We start from the raw sequence: 13122 nt of genomic DNA, 5'->3' as shown, positions 1-13122 counted from the left end.
TTCTCAAAAAAGGAGAAACACTTGTTTGTTTGTTCTCCATTTAAAGGCACATTTTCTGTACTTTCTCTTACTTCAGAAGTATTTATTAAGCACCTGTTGACTGTGAGGTCCTGATCCACTCAAGCAGGCATGGGCTCTGCCCTTGAAGGCTTCATTCCATAAATATAGAAACTTTTTTAATAGTTTGCGATTTTTTTTAATTTACACCTTACAAAAAGAAATTTTAATGAAAAAAGTCCCAGGTAATTTAGAACAAACTGAAGAGTTAGATAAATATTTCTATGGTGTTAATTTGAGAATTCTTTAAGATGGTCCCTAAATTATCACTTGAAAACAATTTAACAGTATTTTCACTTGAAAAAAGCAAACAACATTATGATTTATAAAAACAAGAATTAAAAGTTCCAACTATTAATTCATATATATATGTATATGAATGACAGGAAAACTCAAATTAAGAAACTCAAAAAAACTTGGAGGATCCAAGATGGCGGGACAGAGGGAGGTAGCATTCTGTGTCACTCCATGCCCTGGGCCTCAAGTAGTGAGAATACTGCTTCTCAGTGAGTGATATTCCTGCTCCAGTGCAGGAATCACAGTCACCGTGCCATGCAGGGCTCCGGGCCTCAGCTCAGAGTAGGTCTCCCAACTACTCCCCCATGCAGAACTACTGGGTACCCAAGCAAGACCATCAGCATCAGCACCCGTGCAGAACTTTCCACCACCCACCTGAGCAGAAACTCAAAAAAACAAAAAGAATAATTTTAAAACTACTTCATTATAGAATACCTTTGACTAGAGAGTAAAAAATTCTCAAAGACACATTTCAGTGATTCACAGAATGTTTAATGCTGATTAATTTCCAGATAATAAAAGCTAGTGCCAACATAACCATGAGTAATTTGTTCAAGGCCAGTTGAGCTGGTTGGTGGCCTCTACACTGGACTACTGGCACTCAAAATACTTTTCTCCCTATGTTAGCCAGCTTTCTGTCACTGTGATAAAATACTGGAGACAACCAACTTGTAAGGAAAGGTTTATTTTGGCTTGTGGTTTCATAGGCCTCAGTTCACAGTTGCTAGGCCATGTTGCCTTGGGGCCTGTAGCAAGGCAGCACATCATAGCAGGGAAAGCATGATAGAGCAAACTGCTCACCTCATGGCAGCTGGGAAGCAAAGGGAGGAAGAGGAGAGGCTGGAGTACAATGTCCCCTCCAATGACCTAACTTCCTCCCACTAGACTCCACCTCTTCAAGGTTCCACCACCTCCCAATAGCACCAGGGGCTAGAGACCAAGCCTTTACCATACGGGCCCTTGGGGAACATTTCAGATCCAAACCATAGCACTCTCTGAAGAACCAGCAGAAAAGAAAACCTTCACTAAGAAACAGAGGCCACCCACACCTCAAAGAGACATCGCCTGCCCCACAGGGATTAGCTGTGCTCAATTCTCGCTAAACTTCTACAGAAAACATACAGCGCTATTCATTCCCATGAAGTTTCTTTTGGTAAAAAGTTTTAGAAGTTGATCCCTTGAAGACACTTTGAGTTAGAAGAATAATAGCATATCTTGAGATGGTTTGGCAGCCTCACATAAACGCCCATGTGAGCTCCTTCGCGGTCATTACCTAGTGTTATCATTTTCCAAACATTTACTCATGGATAACAACCTATTCAAACTAAGAAAAAGGTTAAGATTCTTCCTCAGGTATCTTACAAGAAAATCTTAAGGATGTGTTCAGACTCCCTTAAAGACCAACTCTGGTGTTCGGGGGCAAATGGCTTAGCAGTCCTACCTGGCCTGATGTCTAAAAGTAAAAGAAATGGGTTAAAGATGAGAAGATCCCAAGGTGGAGCTCCAGAGAGGTGCGCACATATCCATTTTTAGTGCCTCAGAAGCACATGAGACCCATCAAACCAGTAAATAATAAGAAAGAAAGAGGGATGGGCTACAGTCAGAGATCATAGTGTGGAAGAGAATAAGCTCAGGCCCTGCTGCTCACCCTTCCGGTGTGACTTCCGACAGACAACAAAGGATCCTCCATTTTTAAAATGAGGCTAAGAACAGCCTTCACCCCACAGCTACTGAAGGGACTAAACGTAAACACACAATGGATGTTCTCTTCACTCACCATTAACCATTACCACCTACAAACCAGACAACAGAAATTAGAGGTGAAACCTGGAAAGGAGAATTCTCAACCCAAAGAGTAAGGCACTCAACACTATCCAAGTCTCCTCTGAACATTCTGAGGCGAGGAAAGCACCAGGGAGTTTCCTGAATCCTTCATCTCACAAAATGGTGCTTTATTCGTTTACCCACTCAGCATTTGCTCATTAGGTTTTCCTATTAACTTCACAACTCAACATGAGTTAGCCAAACAACTTTTATTACACTAATTTATGGAAATATTTAACCTATGAGTTCGCAATAATATGGTTCAAAGAGGCTTTCATGGTCAACCTGGAAGCCCAATAAATCAATTTCTAGAAATACACCTTAAGAAAATCATGGCATGGGCAGACAAATGTCTATACAGAAAGATGTTCACCCATGTGTTATTTGGGGAAGAATTAGAGGTGGTCTAGGTTCCTAATAATAGACAAATGATTAGACATAAAATGGCTGAATATTAAGCAGTAGTGAAAATTGTGTTTTTCAAGAATTTTAACACCCAGGAAAATGGTCAACATTTATTAATTTAAAAAGCATTACATTAGGCCAGGCATGATAAGAGTCCCAGCTCCCTAGGAGGCTAAGGCAGGAGGATCCTTTGAGCTCAGGAATTGAAGACCAGCCTGGGCAACGCAGTTTGACCCACACACACTCTACCCTCTCTCTGTACAGAAGGAAACCAAAACTAACAGGACCTCTGCCTTCAAGGTGTTCACTGTCTAGGAGAGGTAAAATCCTACCTGGCAAAAAGATCAACAGCAGCATAAGGAGGACACTTTCCTAACTAATCCTGCTTTTTCACCACAGTACCCCCACCCCCAGCAGAGTCCACTGCCCAGTGCCCACACCTGCACCACCACCAGACAGCTGGCCACTTCTCTGTGCCCAGGCATCTGGGCTCCTGTGAACAGTGCACTGTCCCCACCATGGATCATGTGTGTGTTCCCAAACTTGCTTATGCCTGTTTTGTTTGTTGATATAATTAACTGGGTTTATTTTTTTCATGAACATATAAAAAGAACAAGCACTTCTTCTAAGAAGAAAAAGTTTTACATCTTGAAATGCTCAATAAAGAATCAATTAAATAGCCAATTCAATTTGGACAAAACAATTATATTTGAAGAAGTCATTTAACACAAAGAGGATTATGTACTTCAAATCTAGTATGTGGGTCTCAGGGCACTCACGAACATGAAGCACTAAGCACAACCCTGACAAACAGTAAGCACTCAATAAATGTGACTCATCATTATCATTATTGATCATCACTATCAGCAAATAGTTACAGAGTGATGAGAGTCGACACAGCAGGATAAAGGTAGAGCCACAGAAGTGGGTGGACACCACAGATGGGGAGGTCTGGGAAGGTGCTATGATTTGGATTTGGAATGTCCTCCAAAAGCTCATGTGTTGAAGGCATGGTCCCCAAAGCAACAAGGTTCAGAGGTGGGGCTTTAGGGGAGTGATTGCATCATGAGGGCTCTGACCTCATCAGTGGATTAATCCACTGATAGCTGAATGGACTACTGGGAGGTGGTGGAAAGGATAGGAGGAGGGGCATGGTTGGAGGGAGTAGGTATCTTGGGGTCTTGGGGACTCAATCTTGTCACTGGCCCCTTCTTTCCCCTCCCTCCTTACCTCCCTCCCTCTCTCTGTTTTCTAGCTGCCATGAGCTGAGCAGCTTTCCTCCACCACATCCTTCCACCATGATTTTTCTACCCTGGAGCTAATTGGCCATGGACTAAAACCATTAGCCAAAATAAATCTTTCCTCCTCCAAGCTGGTGTCAGGTATTTTGGTCATGGTGATGAAAAGCTGGAAACAGAAGGTTTCTCAAAGGAGGACACACTTATGCTGACAACCAGAGAAGAGAAAAGAAAGGGGAGAGGGCCAGGGAGCAGCAGAAGCCTGGGGCAGGCGAGAGCTGTGCTCAAGGGCTGAAGGCACCAGTGTAACTGCTGGGGAAGTGGGAGGGCAAAGGAGGCCCGATGGAGACAGAGCTAAAGCCAGGCCACAGGGTCTTTGAAGACACCACATTTTATTCAAAGAGCCATGGAAGAAAAAGGTACAGAACAAACCAACTGGATTTCGAGAAAACACAAGAGGACAGTAGAGAAGCAAGAGTGAGAGTAGCAAGAACAGGGGGAAGACAGTGGCCCAGGAAAGAGATGGCCATGGGTGGCAGCAGCAGGGTCAGAGAAGGGATCTGGGACACACACAGAGGAAAAATCAATAGCACCACCGAAGGTCAAGAGAATGTGGATATGGGGTAATCAGTGTCATATTTATTTATTAAGACAAAAGGGCGTGGAGGAAAGGAAGTCTGCTTTTGGCAGAGTCCACATGAAGCTCATGCCTATTACTGAGGCTGGGGAAATCGGGGGTGGGGGAAGAGGGGGCTCCCCAGCAACCACAGGCAGAGAAGGAGGCTGGGCTCACCAGCATCGAGCTGTACTTCATAGCTGCCTAAGGGGGAGAAGAACTATTTCTGAGGGTACAGCCTGGGCAGGAAACCTTTTCAAAGCTCTAGGTGCATCACGGTTGAGAGCCACTGATGTGGAAGCACAGAGGGAGAGGAAGGACCCATGCATGGGGCACAGCAGGGAAACCTGGAGCAAGTAGAGGCCCTGGAAGCCAGCCCAGGAGGGATCCAGAAGGGGTAGTGGCCATATCAAGCCTGTTCTGGTGACAAGGGCAGACGGGGACCTCCAGGTACAGGGGTGTGGAGTGGGCAGAGTCGGTGAAATCCCCCAGCCAGGGACTCCAGCTCTGCATGCTTACCCTGCTGGATGCCCCTCTGGGACGAGCCCTGCGTGAGTGAACTGTAACACATCAGCCTTCTCATGAATTCTCACATGTCTGACTGTACAAACACTCATGATGCCTGTGAGCATGGGGGACGCAAGGGCATGAACAAGGCAGAAACAAGTACAGCCTTACAGAAGGTAATGTTCCTGTACAGCCCAGAGTCCTGGGGCAAGCCTGGGGCACCCTGCACACAATTCCTGCTCTTCACACCCCGCTGCAGGAGCTCAGGATATCTCCATACCAGGCCTTAGGAGCCCTTGTGCCCAATTGTGATTAGACTAGATCAATAGTTTTTAGCTTCTTATTGAAATTGAAATTTAAAAAAAAAAAAAAAAACATTAAAATGGCAACAGGAGCTGGCTTAATACGTACATTCCCAGACCTGCCACAAGGGAGAATGAAGTCTCATCTCCACTTAAGCTATATCAGACCAAGTGTCACTTGGGTCAATGACCTTGAGCCATGAAAAGCAAGGTACAAAAACTCAATGCAGGATGCCAACAGAGGCCCGGGGAGCTGCCTGCACTGGTCCTGCCCAGTGCAAAGTCCCTGGGTTAGGTCGTGGAAATAAATCAATAATGCAGAAATTGTTTTGATCTCCTTAGTAAGAAAGCCTCAGCTGAAACTCAAACAAGTCAAGTTCTCAAAGGATTACAGGGGTTACTGGCCACTCAGTCAAACCTGTTGGCAGATTCCTTAAAGGCACCTTAGAGTAAAAGTCAACAGTGGAACGATATCTCAAAACTCTTGTTTGCTTCATAACTTTCTCTTCTCCTTAGGAACCTGCAGGAAGCACGGTCAGCAGCTGAAACGCACGCGAAACAGATTTCTTTCCTCCCGATGTTCATTAACCACAAAGTTATATTAAATGCCCCTGGAAGAAGGACCCAAAAGGAGTCATAGTCACCCACTAACCAGTGCAGCAACCTTCACGTCTGGTGTCTGCTGAACCTTACTCGAGTAAAAGAGTCTACAGCACACCTCCCTGTCTGAGATAAGGGAAGCAGGATGTGCAGACCACAGGATGGAGGTGAAAAATCACAAGGAAGAATCACATCTCATCTTCAAACTAAGCTACATCAGGCTAAGTGTTAGAGGGTCAGGGACATCCCCTTGGTCCATGGGAGAAAAATCAATTTTGTGTATGTCAGACAAATATAAATCAACAAGCTACAAACGTATCCTGAAACATATTTTTAAGTGTTTTGTTTTTTTCTTTTGTGTTTCACAAGATTAGCTTTATTCTTTTTTAAAATATTTTTTAGATGTTGACGAACCTTAATTTTATTCATTTATTTATATGTGGTGCTGAGAATCGAACCCAGTGCCTCACATGCTAGACAAGTACTCTACCCCTAAGCCACAACCCCAGCCCTAGCTTTATTCTTAAACTAGAGTTTTCCCCTTTTTTAGTGACTCTGAGAGACAGCGGTTAGTGTAGAGTCACACCTGACAACCTTGGTTTGAATTTCAGCATCCCCCTTGGCTAGCTGCGTGACTTTGGGGAAGTTTCTGGACTTCCCTGAGTCCCAACATCCTCAGCTGTAGAATGGGGCAGCAACAGGAATGAATTCAGAAGTTTCTGGCAGATTAGAGGAAAGACAAGAAAAGCACTGAAAGCAGGGCCGAGCACACAGTAAGTGCCACATGTTGACCATTGCTTCTCAAATGCCCTAAGTTTATGGACACATTTGTTTTGTGGGTCATTTTCGCTTTTGGTGTTTCTCGGACTCATGGAGAAGTGCTGAAACTTTTCTGAAAAGGTCATTCTGCCACCTGGTAAAGGTGGAGCACCCATGGCTCTCTCCCTCCTCTCAGCAAACCAGGTGAAGGTCAGATTTAAAAGGCAAAGTGTGGCTTCTCCACTCAGGAAAGGAAAGGAGTTTTATCTGGCTCCCTGGCAGCCATGCTGTGTCAGCTTGGATCTGGGCAGCAAGGTGTAGCTGGCCTCCTGCTCAGTGTTGACACCTGGGAGCTCCATGTCCCCACTGCCACTCGTCATAGAAGGCTACAATACCCTTAAAACAGAAAATAAGTCTAGACTGAAACAAAGAATTACGCTCTCTTCTTACATACCTCACAAGTGACTCACACGTCTCCTGGGTTACACACGTGTAAACAAACACACGGAACCCAAGGAGGACACCAGGCTCAGGGAAGGGCTCCTAGCCCATGCCTTCTACCAACCCCTCCACCAGTTTGGCAAAAGGCTCACTGATCCCTCCTTGTAAGGAAGGACTGCAGATGTATGATCAAGTACAAGTACAAGGAAGATGGCTGCACTGATGTAGTTACTAGACCTTGAAAAGGATCTGTGACAGGAACAAAAAACAACATCCGTGACATAAGTGTTTCTCTATTAATGCATCAAAAATGAGGTCTATCAGCACATCTGGTGTAACTTCAGAGCAGTGATGAGTGAAGACGCTACTTGAAGGGATTTGCCTCTGCCGTGGCATGACATGCAAACACCTAGGATCCCCACTGGTGACAAAGTCACTGTCCTGCCAGCACCGCCATGCTTTGTTGTCTGTACCTCATTTTGGTCAGAAGTTAATGAAAATAAAGATGCCTATTTTTTTCCTCTATCAGTTCAAAGAGCCCCTCAGTTCTCCCTGTATACTTTGGGGCCCCAGAACCTTGGTCTGAAAGCATCATCTAGAGGGTCCTGAGTTTCAATTAATTAATGCTTAGGGCTGGGGCTGGAGCTCAGTGGTAGAGCGCTTGCCTAGCATGTGCGAGGGGCTGGGTTCGATCCTCAGCATCACATAAAAATAAATGAATAAATGGTTTTATGTCCATCTACAATTTAAAAAATAAATAATAATTTAAAAAATTCTTAAAAAAAAGAGTTAATGCTTGATCATCAATTAATATAACAAATAGCCATTCTGCTCCAAGCAAAAAAACCACGGGGTGGGAGGGATACAACAAAACAAACAGAAGTAAGAGGATACCAGGAAACAACCATGTTGTAAAAGCTTTCAGAATCTCTGCTCAATGTTTATTTCAGTTCTTCAATTTTATTATACGTTATCACTGCCAAATTCACCAGGATTTCTTTTTTTTTTTTAATAGATAACTAAAAATCAAACCAACAAACAGAAGACACAATCTCTGTTTGAGTCTACTGTCAAGTAGACCTTAGAGACTATGGATCAGTGCTACGGAATAGACACCGAGCTCACCATGCTTCCATTTCCTTGATAATAAAACCAGCCCTGCCCAACTGTAGACATTTGATAGGGATGCAATGAAGCAATTAGTGTGAAAGGTCTTTGAAAACTGTGTGGTGCTGCTCTTGGATGGTGTTCCAATTACACCGTGTATCCAGTGATTATTCAGAGTTATGAGAAGGAACTTTGGGAGCCTCCCATGGCAGAAACAGCCATAAGGGGTACTGCAGAATCACAGGAGGGTCATCTATGGAAAAGTAAGTAACAGAAAGAGATTTATCAAACAATAATTGTGTTGTGGATTCTACTGTGGATTTCACAGTTGAGGCAAATATAGAACACACTGAGGATCTTACTCTGGACTTGCTTTTCTATGCACAATACCACATTTCCATGAGTAAGCTAGAATGACTTACAAAGAGCTTCGTAAACTCTACAAGATACATGAGTCATTCAAAAGCCTATAGAATATTCTATTTTTATTGAAACTTGTTTCCTGCAGTGTTCACAAAGAAACTAGGATTTGCATCAGGTATAAAAACACAGGCCAATTTAAACAAATTTCCCTCCTAATACGAAAGTATCTAATAGAGAAAACCTGAAAATGGCCTCTGATACAACCTAAAAAATAAATCTGTAGTTCCAGCCTGTTTATTTTAAATGATCTCAAAACTTTAAGAAAATTAGAAAAACTGGTCTGCATTAGTAAAAAATTTTAGAGATGCATCATAAGCTGGTTTTGAATCATGTTTTCTCCACATAAAAGCAGGACTGCTGTACTCTTTTTTTAAAGGCTGATGCAATGATACATCAATATGTAAATCACCCAGCTGGCATACATTTCTAAAGAGTGAAACTGCTTCTAAAAAGCTACCTCTCTAATAAACTTCAGTTACCAAAATTAAGTATTAATTATTAATTTTTTAAAATTTGTCACCTTTTTTGAGGTCTACAATACCAAGTGTCATCTCTTGTCATCCTGACTACTGAAAAGAGCTCTCCTAGTGTACTGCTCACCCTACTAGGTATAAGCTCTGCAGCCTGAAAGCATCAACGGTTGCCTGCTGCAACCCACAGCCCGACTTTCCCAAATACCAGTTCAAAGAGCTTCTCAGTTGTCACCCTTGGCACATGTCTCATTAGGTCCCTCCATGTCTCAAATACCTTTGATTTTAAATGAGACAAACTCCTTCCCCATAGGAGTTTCTAGGTACTCAAGTGGTCCTCTGGTAAGAAGCAGAAATGGGAACATTTTTCAAATTTGTCAGCTAAAAGAAAGTGGGTTCAAATGAAAATCCTACTGGGTCCACGCTGCTCTAAAACTTCAGAAGATCTAAGATTCAGACCCTTTCCTGTGGTTAACCCTCAGCCACATCAACCTTCCAGAGAAGGCAGGCTGTGGGACAGTGTGACCAGTACCGGACCTCACCTGAGGTGGCGGCTACGGGGGAGCTACATCAGAGCATCAAAGGGCAGCTACTCACGGAAGTATTTCAGCGTCTCCTCGATCTGCTCGGTGGTGAGGTCGATGTTGGCGTCTGGGGAAAGGAGAGGCGTGTGGAGCCAGTCGTCGTGGTCATAACCGTAGATGGTGTCGGCTCTTAACTTATAGTGGGGCAGCTGCTCCTCCAGCAAGCTGATGATCTCAACTTCTGGAAGATCGGTGCTATTGCACACATCTAGAGAAAGGAAGAGCAAGGAGACTGAGACAGGAGAGTCCACTCTGGCTAAGGCCTTGCCACCACTGGTCAGCTACACTTGTGACCTGCAGTGGGTCTTTGGTCTCACCTACAGCACAGAGAGGCCAGACAAGGCCACATCAGACTTAGAGTTATGGGGAAGAGGTGTGGGTAGGACCTGGAATGTCCCCTAAAAGCTCCTTCCTTGAAGGCTTGGTCTCCAGTGCAATAATGTTCAGAGGTGGGGAAGTGACTGGATCGTGAGGGCTCTTATGCTGAATGGACTATTGGGAGGGGTGGAAACTGTGGGAGTAGGGCCTATTTGGAGGAAGCATGCCCTGGAAGGGTATTTCTTGTCCAGGGAGTCTTTCTTATTCTCTCTCTCTCTGCTTCCTGTTCGCCATGAGGCAAGCAGCCTTGCTCCACCACACTATTCTACCATGATACTCCACCTCGCCCCAGGACCAGAAGCAATGGAGCCAGCTGACAACAGATGGAAACCTCTGAAATCATGAGCCAAAATAAATCTTTCCTCCTTTAAGTTGTTTTTTCTCAGGTATTTTGTCACAGCAACAGAAAGCTGTGACACAGATTGCTAAAGGGTATAGAAATGCAGTTGGCTAAGAAGAATAACTTTGAATATTTTATAGTACAGTAGGAGGACTGTCAATCATAATTAATTATATATTTCAAAACAGCTAGAGGGGATTTTGAATGTTCCCAACATTTTTAAAAAAATGAAAACCATTTGAAATAATGTAAATTTCCCTGATCTGATCACTGCATGTTATATACAAATTGTATTGAAAAGTGACACTGTACTTCACAAATAGTACAATTATTATATATAATTTAAAACTGAAAAAAAATTTAACTTAGAATCATGCACGCTTATTGCCAAGATCTGCCCAAGACAATTGTTACTGTTAAGTGTCCACCGACTAGGAACGAAAGCCTAAATTCGTGACCTTCATTCTCTGGGCTGTCTTTCTTCCCACCCTTTCCCCTACTATCTTCTCCAAGTACCCTACATTTTAGCCAAACCAGTTATAACTTAACCACTATGCCTAACTTCTTCCTTCTATTCACTCTTTAACCATTCAAGCTATCCCTTCAGCTAGAATTTGACCTTTATTTAATTTATCTGTTCATTCATCCACACTTCCTCTCATCCACCCACCCATCCATCCATCCATCCATCCACGTGTCTCACAGGAGACACAATGGCGAACGCAGCAGTTCCGGCTCCACCTTCCTGACACGCTCTTACAGGGCATCCTGTAAGACATTGACAATGACAGCAACAGGAGCCTGCCCCTCAAGGCACAGTCTGCCAGGCTGGTGCTTGATCTTTCCAAACAGAACTATTCTCTCCTCCCCTTTCCATACCCACACAGTATTTTGTCAGAACTTCTGTTACTGCACTTATTAAGCTGTGTCTTCTGGATAGTTTAGTATCCGACTCCTCTTGCTGTGAGATGGCAATCTTCCGTACACAGCTGTCCTTGATCCACCACCTGAACCCTACAGCCCCAGGCCCAGGCTGAGCCCAAGGTGTGCCCAATAATGCCTTCAATGTTGAACCAACTCACACAAAGTACAGAAACGCAGCACTTGTGACTAAATTATAAACATGACAATGTGGCAGACATTCCCAGGACACAGACCCTACTTTTCCACCCCAGCACTTACTTATCAAAGGAAAGTATGGAGAAGGAATAAAATGGATGGTAATGGGCGAATGATAATTTTCTGTCAATTCTGACATCAACCACTTTTTCAGCCCATTTCACAGAGGCATTAAGGACCCACCATGCTAAATGGCCCATAGGGCAGTAGTGGTCTTTTAAAATTTTTGAACACATATTAATTATACAAATTAATAGTTTCGTGGTGATGTTTCCACACATGTATACATTGTGCGTTAATCAAGTCTGCCTTCCCTCTACTCCCTCGCTCTCCTCTCTCTCCCTCTAACTTTGAATATTCTATATTCAAACCCCAGAGCAGTGGTCTTGCCAACCCAGAGCTAAACCAAGCACCTATGGTGCATACAGGTGGAAAAGAGACAAGAGTTAATTCATTCTTCCCTGCTAGAAATGAGTGTTCAACAGAGAAACACCAATTGAAAGATTAGACTGCTTTGAGGGTCAGATCTTGATGAAGCTGTTGTACCACGTTCTTGCCTTAAGAAGAAAGCACAGGAGGGAACTGGGTGCAAGTGGAGGACCACACACGATTCTGTCTCCGGCCTTTCCAAAGAGAAAGGGCAGGGGAGAAGACACACTCAGAATCAAACCACCCAACACCATAGGGAAATGGGGTAGCTGAGGAAGGACTGAAATTATGAGGTGTTCCCAAAACATGAAAGGTGGAATCAAACTAAAGGAGAAAGGAAGGGGGAAGTCAGGTCCTAAACACACACGCGGAGCCAATGACTGGCGTCCACGGTAGTGGGGGAGGCAGCTGTCAGAGGGAGCAGGAAGGCCTGGGGCCAGGATTCTCTGGAGAAACAAGGCAGGGACAGCAGGGGAGGCAGCTTCTCCCCTCCAGCCCCTGCCTGAGCCAACGCCAAGCAGACAGCAGAAGAACACAGAGAGGCCAGCACCCAGAAGAGCAGCCATGACAGAGTCGCCCAGACTCCTGCCTCCTTTGTGTTTAACAGGAAGGTCACACAACAGGCAAAGAAGGGAGGTGGGAGGAGGAGAGGGGTGAAGAGAGAACCTACAATTAGGGGTTGTCATCCTTTGGGCAGCAGCCTGCTGGAGACACTGCCAGCCCCCACATTCTCCAAAGCCCCACCAGCCCCTCTCATTCAGCTCCGTGTGCAAAGCTTTACTGCACAATGCTTTCATTCAGGATGTCAGTGTGGTTTTCCAAAGTGCTAAGGAGCGTTAATGATTAGAACAGGAGGACACTCGGCATTTTACTTGGCGTTTTAGGAAACAGTTCAATCCTGGAGGGTAGACTGCACCTAAACACTTGGGAAATGTCACAGTGTGCACCCTTGGCACTTCAACCAGCCAAAAACCAGGACAGACCTGCGGGAAGCTCCACATCCTCCCTTGGACAGAGTGGTGGCCCCACTTCAAGACGATTTCTCTGGTTTCTTCTCATTTCCCACCAACAAGCAGACACCACCAAAAAGGTTCAAGACAGGCCCATGAGAAGTGAATAGTTTCTCTTCTCATTCTCAAGTGAAGACGTTCCCACAGAGCTCAGCTCTGGGAGAGGACTCCCAGCTACAATACAACCACCATCTGAGAGAGGGGATCTGGGATCAA

General features: G+C 44.4%; 1 protein-coding gene across 4 annotated transcripts in view; it reads right to left on the bottom strand.

The window, feature by feature from the left end:
* The window catches only part of LOC144253679 (trafficking kinesin-binding protein 1), a 115870-nt gene that overhangs the window by 73484 nt on the left and 29264 nt on the right, over positions 1-13122 (bottom strand). For all 4 annotated transcript variants that reach the window (XM_077796277.1, XM_077796278.1, XM_077796279.1 and 1 more), the window contains exon 2: positions 9644-9838. The gene's annotated coding sequence lies outside the window, so the exon portion shown is untranslated. The remainder of the gene's footprint in view (positions 1-9643; positions 9839-13122) is intronic.

Source organism: Urocitellus parryii, chromosome 3 (assembly GCF_045843805.1).
Source record: "Urocitellus parryii isolate mUroPar1 chromosome 3, mUroPar1.hap1, whole genome shotgun sequence".
NCBI classification, from domain to species: Eukaryota; Metazoa; Chordata; class Mammalia; order Rodentia; family Sciuridae; genus Urocitellus; species Urocitellus parryii.
The sequence above is the reverse complement of the archived record's forward strand: the minus strand, read 5'-3'. Positions and strand labels throughout refer to the sequence as shown.